Raw genomic sequence first — 14,314 nt, 5'->3', positions numbered from 1 at the left:
GTTTAGTTTACGCGGTGTGACGCGACCCGAGGTTCAACCCGACATCTTTTTCTCTCTCCGCACAAAAAATTACACACTGCAAAAGTGTAAACCCATCCGTCCTGAAAACATGTCGGAAACCTTCAAGTTACGGCTTTACCCCTGACTGTTACAAAGTGCTGACACTGGAGACTCCTTCCATAAACGTTAAATAAACGTTTCTTTACCGAAAACTTCACCATATCAATAATTACACACCTTTTTTAATCAGTTTCTATGGCGCGTCTGACTGAACTACTGTCATAGTGTATCAATTACTTTCTGACCGATCAGATCTCATCGATTCTCCAGCTGTGATCCTTGGAGATTTTTTGTCCACTCGAGCCGTCCTCTTCACGGTGCGTTGAGACGATACAGACACACGTCCAATTCCATGTTGATTCATGACATTTCCAGTTGACTGGAACTTCTTAATCATTGCCCTGATGGTGGAAATGGGCGTTTTCAATGCTTCTGCTATTTTCTTATATCCACGTCCAATTTCGTGAAGCTCAACAACCTTTTACCGCACGTCACATCTATATTCCTCGCTCTTACCCATTGTTATGAATGACTAAGGGAATTTGGCCTGTGTGTTACCTCATATTTATACCCCTGTGAAACAGGAAGTCATGGCTGAACAATTTCCTGTTCCTACTCACCCAGGTGTACTAAAAAAAATGTAAAATATCATTGAGAATATACTTCAAATATATTTTACTCACATGAATTAATAGGGGTGGCAATAATTGTTGCACACCTATATTTAACAAAGAGATATTTTTTTGGACAAACCTGTGTTGTGTTTGCAATTGTTCGATATCTATGAGAGCAGAGTATTTTTTCAACAAACTTTTAGATCTAAAGTTTAAACAGTAAAGACACTTTTTCACAGCCTTCTTTGCTCATATTTACCAAAGGATGCCAGTACTAGTGGAGGGTACCGTAGGTGTGTATGTCGAAATTGAGACTTTCAACAGATTAGTAAGTTTATGGTGCATATAAACAGTACAACCGTTACACCCAGTCACTCAAACGGACAAATCTGTGCGTGTAAACGTAGCCTTTGTTACGTTTTCTATATACGAAGCTATTTTTCATGTGTAGGAGAGAACATTTGTTTATTTGAGCCACAATCCAGTTTAATTACCTGCAATACATGTTGTGTAAATTGCACTGTGTTTGACAGTCAGCTCTCCAAACGTGTAATGCGTAAGGACGTTCTTTGTCTAGTATTTACAATATATATATATATATATATATATATATATATATATATATATATATATATATATACCAATGATGTGATTAAATAGGACAAATAAACATCATCCCACAATCAAGCTGAAAAACCAGACAGACAGTTAAATTAAAAGGATATAATACACATCTCTCCATGCATAACCCCCCTGGGGAAATATACCACATATTTAAACCCACTGATGAAAAACAGAGGTGTGGAAATAAATAATAAAACGTGTTGACTACAGATGGGTTGTGTTGCAGTAGGTTCAGTTCTTTTTGTGTGGAGAAGGGGTTATTACCTGATTCAGACTCTCCTTTTCTGTTCACTATCACGCCCGTCGTCTTTTCTCTCGTTTCACTGGCTCTAAAAGTTATTGGCCCAGTTATTTATGTAGTACTTGCAAAGTCGTCATCAGTTAAAGCACCGAGCGAAGCAGGAGAAGCAGGTGGGAGTGGATTTTAGCAAGAGAGTTCTTTCTAGCACTTAATCAACCTTTCACGAGGCCTGGTCTGGACTGGTAATGCCCAGCTATGGAAATATACAAATAGGGGAAGGTTCATTATTCAATATATCACATAGTTTGGTTCATTGTGCAACACATGGATTTTAGACTGCAAGGTTTTGGAAATCCATCCTCTATCTGTCTAAAACGCGGTAATGAAGTGTTTATAGTGGTAAAAGCAGGAGATCGGATGAAGGCAGTAACCCAGAACACTAGGTTACTGATCGGAAGGTCGGGGGTTCAAGCCCCAGCACTGCAAGGCTCTGGGTTACTGATCGGAAGGTCGGGGGTTCAAGCCCCAGCACTGCCAGGCTCTGGGTAACTGATCGGAAGGTTGGGGGTTCAAGCCCCAGCACTGCCAGGCTCTGGGTTACTGATCGGAAGGTCGGGGGTTCAAGCCCCCGCACTGCCAAGCTGCCACTGTTGGACCCTTGAGCAAGGCCCTTAACCCTCTCTGCTCCAGGGGTGCTGTATCATGGCTGACCCTGCGCTCTGACCCCAACTTCCTAACCTGCTGGGGTATATGAAGAAAAACAATTTCACTGTGCTCTAATGTATATGTGACCAATAAAGACTCATAATAATAATAATTAGTTATTGTTATTATAGTTATTAGTTATGTTTTTAGTGCAACTGATGGTAATGATACATTGTTTGGGGAAATAAAAGATTACATCTAGAACTATAAACCGTTGTTCAGGTGGTCCCTCTGGGAGAACCCTTTCAATTTATACATAAAACCTTACAGCACAGGGTTTCCAGGAGCCTACTTCCTGTTTTCCGAGTACAATTCTTTACGTTATTTCTGCTTGATCTCCGGCCATTGACCATTGTTTGTTTTTAGACCCAGATTACTCTGTATGAGGATTTGGGTTGTTTTTTCCCCTCCATTTTCTCCCAGATTTGGTCTTGGCCATTTTCCACCCACTAGCCAGCTCTCATTCATACGACAGCTACCAATTAAGCCAACCTCAACTGCTCAGGAGGCTCACACATGGAGACTGTCTACCCTCTTTCACATATATGAGTTCCCAGATGCCCATAATACGCTAGTGTCGCTGTGATTGACAGGGGAGAGAGAGTACGCCATTCCTCTCACAAAGAGTGCAAAGGCAAATTTGCTCTCTTGGATGACTGGCATTGTTGCGATTCGAACTTGCTGTCCTCTGGACGATAGTGCATGCCTTTTTTTGCACTTACATCCACCTGCCTTGGAATTCATGACACCATTACCTGCACTAAATTGCCAGGTTCAGTGACATTATGCATTATCATTGCTCTCATTAAATACCTTTTAAAGTAGTGAACAATGACGTATCGTTTTTGAGAAATATTGTATTGCTTATTGTTATTCATAAAAGAATAAAAATAGTCTTGGGCCATGAAATATTGTTTGCGTTTTGCCCAATTTTCTTCATCGCCAAATGAAGCTTTTCATTTCAGTCCGTCTTTCTGTGGTGTCACTTTTATTACGATGGTGACCGATTACTGCATGTAATGCAGTCCATCAAAAAGCCTGAGCAGAGTATCAGTGTTACGGCTCACTCTCTGTCGTCCAACATGACCGTATCATTTATTATAAAGGGTGGCTAGCCATTAGATTAATGACACAGCCATTTATGCTCATTGTATTTATGTGAACGCGTGACGGGGAAAAAATACCAGCGTTCTTAACAGAGCTTTTCGGAGACAGGATGTGACAGGCTAATTAGCTTGAAGTTATCTGCGATGTGGGTGTGAAAGTGGTGACTTGACTTGAGCTGCTGTCCGAAAAGATTCGGGTCGAGCTCAAGGTTGAAGGAACTGGAAGTTTATGAATTTGACAAAGATATAAGCAATCGTCATATAGTCCACAGAATCTGTTCGAATAGAAATGGATCCACCAAAAAATCTCGATTTTAGCACATCACAACCAGCCATTATTGAGTATACAACGATCAGCTATAACATTAAAACCACCTGCCTAATATTGTGTAAATCCTCCCTTGTGCATCAATGAGCCTTGTGCACGCATGACCCTCTTCCTTGGACCACTTTTGGTAGGTACTAACCACTGAATACTGGGAACACCCCACAAGACCTGCCATTTTGGACATGCTCTGACCCAGTCGTCTCGCCATCACAATTTAGCCCTTGTCAAGGTCGCTCAGATCCTTATGCTTGCCCATTTTTCCTGCTTCCAACACATCAACTTCAAGAACTGACTGTTCACTTGCTGCCTAATAAATATATCCCACCCGCTAAAGAGGTGCCACTATAACAAGATAATCAATGCTACTCACGTCACCTGTCACTAGTTTAATGTTATTAATGTTGAAAAAAAAAAAAAAAAAAATTATCATTATATTTTGAAAAAAACAAAAAACAAAACCCACCTGATTGTCCACAAGCTTTAAAGCAAAAGTTATATCACTATATTAAAAATGCTAAAAAAAAAAAAAAAAAAAAAAGTCCAATAAAATAAATAAAAATGTTCTGCAGCAACACACACACTCACTCTGTGACCTCCGCTGTTTTCCAGATGTGTAAAAGAGTGTGTGTCAGGGGGGTTATCTACAGTGACGTTACAGACCTGACTAATCCCTAATGAAATTCCTTGTTGATTATTTCATTATCGCTTATTATTCTGCACGATATTATATACATACGTACTGAATATGTGGAAGGGAATATCAGTACCAATGAATGTAAACACAATAAACCAAAATAGCCACAGTGTATAAGCTTCCAGACTGAGGTATGAGTCATCAGAGTAAAAAAAAAAAAAATATATATATATATTTTTTTTTCCTCTGAGATATATTGAAAATCAGCCATATTTTATTGACTAAAATAACGGTAGTGATAATGGACAGTGTGCTGAGGACCATAAATAAATCAGCATCAGAGAATATCTATCCTTAGATCAAACAGAGAAAAAAGAAAAGGAATAGAAATTGGTGAAATAGAAAGAAATTAAAAATCTATAATATTTAAAAAGGAATGGTCAGGACGGCGTTTCGGCTTGTTCTCAGCAGAACGTCTTCATGACTTCTCTCAAAGCAGGAGCTCCACACAAACAGTTAATATCTCTTTCTGTGTCTCTCACTCGTGCTCTCCCACTCGATAACATCCCATTATTGAGCCATGTTTTATTCATGAACTCCCAGCTCCAAGATGTTTGCCACTTTTTTTTCCCCCCCGATTGTTTTCAAAGACCGGATCTTTCCCGTTTGCCAAGTAGTGGTTATATAAACATTATTCTTAGACTAGGCCCAAAATAAGAGCAGTGAGCAATTTTAGCCCTCCATACTTGTGGAAAAGAACACGTAATGGTCATGGACGTGACTGCCAGAGACGCTGAATACATAAGAGCCCTTGAAGAATATATTACAGGTAACATTACAACCCACAGAAGCTCGAACAGCTTCCATTTTATTAGGTTATATCGAACCCATTTTTAACTTACTGCCAGGTCAGAAGCCTTATATGGTCCACTACAAAGAAAAGGATTACATCATTTTTTCGTTATATAAGTTAAAAATACTGCTATTATTTGCAACTCCATAGGCATCACTAGGGGGAAGAGTTACAAGTATGTTCATAAAAGTTCAACATGGTTATAATAATTATGATTCCTTCATATTTCACCTCAAACGTGTAGCTAGCGAGACAGCTAGCCACAGTGCCCTCCACTAAGACGGGCAAATACGGTAAATATTTGTAAATACAAATATTTATAGTAAAAATACTCTGCTCTCATGGATATCAAACAAATAGTTATTTACACAATATAATAGTTTAGTACCATTAGATTCCTCTTTTTCTATCCAGCTACCAAAACACAGCAATGCTAGCTTACTGATTAGCCAACCAACAGACATGCTACTAGCATGCCAAGTTCGCTAACTTAGGCAATAACTCTTATACTGTAGAATTAAAAATGGCAGCCATGTTTACTAGCAACTAGCCGATGCTAGGTAGACTATATTATTGTCTAGTTGTAGCATGTATCCTGAAGCTAATATTTCTAACAAGCTAGCTAATGCTAGGATAAGTATTACACTGTGTAAATAGAGTCAACCAGATTCGCTAGAAAGCTAGTCAACGTTTGGTAAACAATATTAAATTAGCAGTAAACATTAGGTAAGTGAACTACCAAGCTAGTTAACATTAGTGCGGTGCTAGTGTTTAGGTAGCTGGTTAGATGTAGAGGAAGCTAATGATGATAACAGATGAAATAAAAACCTTTTTTTTTTTTTTTTTTTTTAGCAGACTTGGTGAGCTGTTCCGATGAATTTGTGTTAGGTTCGCTCTGTGTATTTATGCCTATGTACATTTGTGTGATCTCCCATCGGGAGCAGATGGAGTCGTGCTTCTTCACTGCCCTATTTGGCTCACTTTAGCCATGTCACGTCTGTGCTAACGTGGCTGCTAAATTAGCCCGGTTCTCTAGTGTGCCCTGCCAGCCGCAATTACACTGTGGCACGTTACGCAGCGGAGGAAACAGGTTGAGGTCAAAGAGATGGTTAGTCTCAGAGCGAGAGTGCAAGAAAGGGAGTCTTTTTTTTCCCCCTCCAGGTTTGTAGTATTTAATCAACCTTTCACGAGGCTTGGCCTGGTCTGGTAATGTTTAAGCGGAGAAATACACGAACGAGCGCACGTTTGTGATCGTACTGTATCGTACATGAACTTGCGTAAATGAGCTCGGGAAATCAGTCGTCTAATTCCGATGATGTAATGCAGACTATAACAATGGGCATCTAAGAAATTAGCAGCGGTTTGCAAGCCTCAGATTGGAATATTTTATCCATTTCTGACATTTTTATGATGATCCAAATAAAATCTTGGCTGAATTCTACAGATGTACTGTATGTGCTCCAGGGCAGATTATACGATGAAGATCCTCTACCGATACACCTGTGTGTAGTTTACATAATCAATCTCGTGCATAAAACCGGCTCACGTGCAGTAAACACGAACATCCCTCAAAGTGAGCTTAAGGGAATAATGTTTCCATAAACAAATACGTCTTTCAGGTCCCCTGTCCTTTCCCCTTCAGTGAATTTCCAGTTCTTTCGGGTTAGTTTTATTCTCATTTGGTCTAAGTGTGTAAACTGTAAATGCTACAGCTAAACCATAAATGATATCAAAAGCTGAAGCAATATACGGTATAAATACAACGATTTTACTCTATACAATAACACGCATTGTTTACGTTTCTCCATTACAACTACCGTATTTATTCTGTAGCTGTTCTTTGAGTTTTGCGCAATTCTATGCCGTCGTCCTATTGGTGACTTTTAGATAAACATCGTAGCAGAGATCTCAACTTACGACCAAAGAACTGTTCTATGATGTACGGTATATATTTATGGCCAAAAAAAGTGCAGTAAACAACTCAGCTTAAGAAAACCTATACAAGAATCTGATTTGACCGCTAACAATAAGCCGCTACTCCATTTTGTTTCTCAGAACAAAGAGCCCATAGCTCCGCCCGCTTGTTTTTATTGGTTAACAAGAACAAGGTTCATAAACATCCCAGGATAGATACATTTGGCACGAAGAGAAAGTAAATGCTTCCGTACACAAATGTGCCTTTCAGCTCCCCCGTCCTTTCCCCTTCGGTGAATTTCCTTTTCTTTTGGGTGAATTTTATTCTCATTTAGTCGAACTGTGTAAATTCTAAATGCTACGGCGGAATGTTTATCCCAAAAGATGATGCAATATATAAATACAACGCTCATACACTTTATGCCTATGGATCAGTTCATGTCCGAACATGCATATGCGTGTGTAATTGAGTAAAACTGATGAGTTTAATTAAAAATCCTTGGGCAAGATATTCGACCCGCTGCGCAGAGTACACAACAAAACTCATGTGTTTTTCCAGTTGAAGGGCTGAGCACAGAAGATAAACTCAAGCGCAATAGTCTTTTAAGTGCCTCATAATGAGAGGATTAATAGACAGTTGACGAGACTGGAAGAGTACAAAACCCTTTGTTCCCATTCAAGAGGCTCGGTCAAAAATATTTTCTGTCCAGACGCCACTGGGATAACAGGAAAAAAAAAAAAAAACACCCAGTTGAGGTTTCTCAGTTGAAGGTCTCTTTGTTCCCTACAGAGTGAAGGTGGCTACGGATGAGGGCTCTTCTCTTCATCTGTTCCCTCAGAGAGAGCAAGAGGATCCCTCTATCTCCTTTGCGACAAAAGCCTGGACAGTTTCTCAAAGGCCTCGATGAGAGAAACCAATATCATTACTAGCCCTAGAGAAGTGCAGAGGCATGAAAAGAGAAATGGAGGTGAATAGAGAAACGGCTGCTTTTTTCTCTCTCAAGGGGTCAAGGAGGGGTCATGGGCACAGCGTGGCCTCTCGCGCTGCAGACGGTGGTGTTTCATTGTTTTTAATGGGAAAGTGTCACTCGATTGCCCTCGCCATCTTGTTTACCGGCTCGCTCTCGCTTGGCTTCGGAGCTTGTTTTCTAGTTTCGTGCACTGTTGTTAGCGTCACAACAGATTAGACAAAGCGGCATTGGCGAGCTCGGCTCGAGCACGGGTTCTCGAACTGGGAACGCATGTATTTACACTCTGCCTGTCAGAACAGAATCTAATGAAACACATATCTGGTCTTGTGCTACGAGTGGCAATAAGAAAAATAAATGAGCGGTGTACCGTAACACCACGAGGCTCGCCGGAGCCAGTCAGTCTGTTTGAAACCGCCAACTTAGATCAGCTAGGTTTGTTTTCCTGAGTGTCGCTCTCAGACTGCAATGTGGAACACATTCTGGACCTGTAGTATGAATGTGCGACATTCCAAATTGTCTTTTGGTTCGGTAAAGTATTGCTTCCGCAGCACCATTCAAGTCTAGATCCTGATTGGCCGGAACGTGTTGATTAGTTTTTTATTACAGGAGCTCTGATAGTAGTGCCCATTACATATCACAGGTTTATATTAATGTGAGTGGTATCCAATACGTTATCGTTTCTATAGTAACATGGGGACTTACAGTATATTGTGGTCACTTTTTTTAAAAAGTGTTTTGTAAGGAGACGTTAATTTAAACACCTATGGAAGGAGTCGCCGGTGCCAGTGCTTTGCAATGGACTGCCAAAGGAAGTCTTCATGACAGTGGAGTTTACACGCTTTCTGGTTTCATGGCAACACAAGCTGCTTTTACATTAACATTAAATGTAGCTATAAACAGATATTGTTCTTTAACATATTGAACATTGAAATCGTTCCCAAATTTTTATTCTATAAGAGTTTTAATACACCTTGGGACATGTTGTTATTGGAAAAGAATGAACTTCAGGGTGGTAAACTGTACATCAGGCTGCATCGCACCGTCCTCATCATGAGGATGATTTTCCTTTAACATAACATAACCTCACACCCTGTTTTATTTATTAGACGTCACCCTGACATTAAGTGTGCTACCTGGTTATGAAAAAGTAAGAAGGGATAAATAAAGCATCGTTCAGAAGTAAGTTGTATTGTTCTTTGTAAACTCTTGCCGCTTCACAGCTCCAGCGTCCTCGGGTTGGATCCTGAGATCAGGTTACTGTCTGTCTGCAATTTTCACATGTTCTCTCCGTGTCTCTTCCTCTGGGTTCTCAGTTGGCAGCACTTGTATTATAGTTGGCTCTATTGTTGGGTTGAATTGTGCTTCGCATCTTTGAGAAAGAAAGAAAAAAAGCCGCTGCCAAATGAATAACGGCAAATGTTAAAACGCAGAGTAATTCCTTAAAGGAGCAGTAAGTAAAATTCAGAGAGCCGCACATTTAGAGACTCGTTTGCAAAGAAAACACTCCGTTTGATTCCACTCCGTCATATTGGCTACAGTACAGCCCCTCATCAGTTACCTGAGAAAGAGCTGAGCAGATAGGGGCGGGGCTAAATTCAGGGCCAGAAAAAAATAAATAAAAATGGGAAAATGGATTTAGCGGAATAACCAGTCCACGTGAGTACGACATCCATCGGGGCACTATGATTTGAAGTGAAAGAAGACAAAAAGCTGTGACGGGAGGCTAATTCGAGCCACCCTCGTTGCCCACGTGTTTCTGCGTGCGACACACAGCCGTTTCCCTTCCATAAAACAAACAGGTTGTGGCGGCAAATGTGCAATGAGTCAGCGAGCGCCGCAGAGAGCCGTCTCTTTTGAAACGAGGATCAAAGGCCCATGGACGCGACGTGTACGCCACATATTCATGAATATCGCGACATCTGTCAGCGCACTCGGCTAAACATGGGAAAAGAGAGAGAGAGAGAGAGAGAGAGAGAGAGAAGGGATCTGGGTGAGGTCTATAGCCAAACAGTGAAGGACAGGCTTCAAACTGGCGGAAAATAAACTGCGGCTTGAAGCTGTGCCTGTGAGAATAGACAGGACTCTGCAAGGTTAGGAAACAATGCCGAAGGCAAGGCTTTTAGTCGGCGTTCAACAGCTGCTGGGTTTTGAGGAGAGAATGTTCACAGGGCATCTGATTTCTGTGCAGTTGGGAGAAGGATGTAAAAATGTGCAGCGAGGAAATGCTGAGCCCTCAGCGACACACAAATCAACTTAATTTTCTCCTTCCTGAGTTTTAATAGCAAGCACAAAGAACTGTGAAATCAGGTTATTTTTCATAATCCAAGATGTAACGTGTAATTATATTACAATATATTCTTTATTCAATATGAACTCAATTCCCCCCCTTTTTTTTTCAGACTAGACTAGGGCTGTTGCACGGTTAGTCATGGCGTACGATCAGATAAATCATACATAAAAAAAAATTTCAATAGATTAAAATGCTTTTCCTGATCAGGTTCCTTAATCTGATGGTGCTCATCCATTAGCCAGGGTGAAAATTGTCTCGATTGTTGAACCTTGTGATCTTTTGTTTAAAAACAAAATCACAAAAATACTCTGGTCTCATGGATGTCAAAGAATTGTAAACACAACACAAGTTTGTCCAAAAATATCTCTGTTAAATATGTGTGCAACAATTATTGGCACCCTTTTAGTCAAAACTTTGTGTTGCCTCCCTTTACCAAGATAACAGCTCTGAGTCTTCTCCTGTAACGCCTGATGAGGTTGGAGAATACATGGCGAGGGATCTGAGAGCGTTCCTCCGTACAGAATCTCTCCAGATCCTTCACATTTCCAGGTCCACGCTGGTGGACCTTCCTCTTCAGTTCACCACACAGGGTTTCTACGGGGTTCAGGTCAGGGGACTGGGATGGTCATGGCAGGACCTTGATGTTGTGGTCAGTAAACCATTTCTGTGTTGATTTTGATGTATGTTTTGGATCATTGTCCTGCCGGAAGATCCAACCACGGCCCATTTGAAGCTTTCTGGCAGAGGCAGTCAGGTTTTCATTTAATACCTGTTGATATTTGATAGAGTCCAGGATGCCATGTATCCTAACAAAATGTCCAGGTCCTCTGGCAGAAAAACAGCCCCAAAACATTAAAGAGCCTCCGCCATATTTAACCGTGGACATGAGGTACTTTTCCAAATAGCTACCTCTCTGTGTGCTAAAACCACCTCTGTGTTTATTGCAAAAAGCTCTATTTTGGTTTCATCTGACCGTAGAACCCGATCCCATTTGAAGTTCCAGTCGTGTCTGCACACTGAAGACACTCGAGTTTGTTTTTGTATGAGAGTAGAGGCTTTTTTCTTGAAACCCCCCCAAACAACTTGTGGTGATGTCGGTGACTTCAGATTGTAGTTTTGGAGACTTTCTGACCCCAAGACGCAACTAACTTCTGCAGTTCTCCAGCTGTGATCCTTGGAGATTTTTTGTCCACTCGAACCGTCCTCTTCACAGTGCGTTGAGACGATACAGACACGCGTCCAATTCCAAGTCGATTCATAACATTTCCAGTGCAGCTATTTTTAGAGCAGCACGAATGAGGGTTCAGCATGTGCAACCTAGTTAATTTTCCAAGTTCATAACTTTTCATAAAATTCAAGGATGGATTTTAAGCTAATGTATGTTCTTACTCATTTAAATGTGTCTTTGGTGTTTAAAGTTAAACGGTAATAAAGTTAATAGCGCCCTGGAAAAACGAGTCCTGACTATATAAGACCTTTTGGAAACGTTTATTTAATGTGTGTTAACAGAATATTGAACTGGGAACATAGGAATGACCCCCAATACTAGCTAAGATACAGCTAACTACACTGAATCTACTTTGTAAATCTGAGAAAAATCTACTGTGATAGTTTTTCTTTATTGTGCAGCTAGTTTACTGTATGCAGTAAAACTTACATTACTTAAGTGTAAAACAGCAGTTTGTTTCTGGAATCATCTATCTATCTATCTATCTATCTATCTATCTATCTATCTATCTATCTATCTAGTTTTAAAATAGCTAAACTACAGCCATAGTACCCTTTTGCTAAAAAAAAAAAGAAAGAAAGAAAGAAAAAAAGCTAGCTACACTGCTAGCTATTAAGAAAAAGCAGCTAACTTCACTGAAGCTACTGTGATATTTTTGCTAGTTTACTACGCAGTAAAACGTACATTAATTATCTATAAAACAAAAGCTAGCTAGTTTGATTTTAAAATAGCTAAACTACAGCCAGTTTGATAAAGTAGCTTGCTGCACTACAAGCTACGTACTAAGACAAAACTACATTGAAGATACTGACGAAGCTACGTTACTGCACACGGTAACACTTACATTACTTACCTGGCAAACAACAATCACCACAAAACAAAAATCCTTTGGGTTCAGTTTGTTTCTGGAATCATCTAGCTAGATAGCTAGTTAGCTACAGCCGTAGTACCCTTTGTACACTAGAAACTACTAAGAAAAAGCAGCTAACTACAGAAAAAGCTACCGAGGAAGCTACTCCCGAGCTAATTCACTGCACACAGTAACATTTACTTCAGTTTTGTCACGCTACATTGCTACTTGGTGAAAAATGTCGCCAGTTACTCGAAAAGCTAGATCATTTTGAATAGAGCTCATATACTGCTACGGCTACTGAAAATGTAGTTAAGCTCGTAGCATGGCTTGTGGTGTAGCGACTCCGCTATATTGACAGGAAGAGTAATCGATTACAGATTTCTAAAATGAAGGCTGAGAGATACACAGAAAGTTATTTAAGCCGTCCTTGATAAAGACTTTCTTATTCTTTTTATTGTGTCACTGTTTATCTATAAATGTTCTGTATATAAACATACATGGATATGTGTGTGTGTGTGTGTGTAAGTGTGTTATTCATGGCAGCAAGGTCAAAGGTCACTCAACAAAGGCACCGGCACCTGCTGCCTGGCTCACATGTCTGCTTAAATAATATGGTGTGTGTAGGAGCAGAGGTCAGAGGTCATCTCACCTGGGCTGAGGGGGGAAGTGTGAGACATATGATCTGAGAGATGAAACAGCTACATGACAGTTCAAAGCTTCCCTTTAAACACAGGGGAAGTGGACAGCCAGGCAGCTGAGAGATATAGTTCCAGAGTTTGAGCTGTATGCACATTTTCGCGCATATTTAATGACCGAGTGTGTTTTATCAAGCAAGCCACGCAGATATGTCCAGAAGCACGTTCTTTATACGCGGACTACTGAAACGGACGATCCTGGACCTGTCCGTTCTTCAGCGTCGTCCTCAAACTTGTTACCAAGACGAGAAAACAGGACGTTAACGAGATTTAACAGTACGTTCGTTAAAAATATAGACATCCTTTATTCCGGAATGTATTGCACAAGTAATAAATCGAGGTCATGTAATTATCACTGTGATCCTTTGAACGAATAATAATAATAATAATAATTTAAAAAAAAAACGTGTTTTAGTGTAAATTTGAACAAACACCTGGAAAGTCTCTACTATTTATAGATAAATATTTTTCTTAGATAAATAAGTCTTAGCAGGTGGATGTGAGATATAGTAAATATTTAAAATTTGCTGCATGCGCTGTACAATTAAATTAATATGTGCCATATACTGTACTTATAAAGTGTGGGAGGACGCCAGATTGGTGAAGAATTTCTCATTTCGTTATTTAAGACGCGATTAACACGTTAATAGCAGTAATAGGAGTAACAAACAAATGACCTTGATGAAAGTTCCAATGACACGTTAGGAATAGGGGAAATGACATTCCATCTTATAAATCCAGATGTCCGCTTCGTTTTCTCCTTTAGTACAGGAGCTCAGAGTGTAGCTAGCTGTCTAAAAGCTTTCGAATAGAAAGAGAAAAACAACAACAACAACAACAATGCATGATCCTGATTGGTTAATCCTGTTTCTCACAGTACGGTACCCGATAAAAAGCGAGTAAACAAACTAACAGACTCGTTCGCATACAGTGACATCGTGGACTCTTTATAAACATCATCTGTACTGTACGAGGATCATGTTAACAACCAAACAACAAACAAACAAACCAAACTACACCAAAACCATGCAAATAAACATTTGGGACTTCTTATTTCTCAATATGGAGTTAAAAATATACATAATGATTGACATACTTCAAATATTATGCGGTGTTGTCCAACCCTGCTATTTAAAGAAGGTCAGTATTAAAAGTCATTACATTATTATTTTTTTTTAAAATATTAAGTCTGGATAGT

This window comes from Ictalurus punctatus, chromosome 2, assembly GCF_001660625.3.
Source record: "Ictalurus punctatus breed USDA103 chromosome 2, Coco_2.0, whole genome shotgun sequence".
Classification (NCBI taxonomy): Eukaryota; Metazoa; Chordata; class Actinopteri; order Siluriformes; family Ictaluridae; genus Ictalurus; species Ictalurus punctatus.
The sequence above is the reverse complement of the archived record's forward strand: the minus strand, read 5'-3'. Positions refer to the sequence as shown.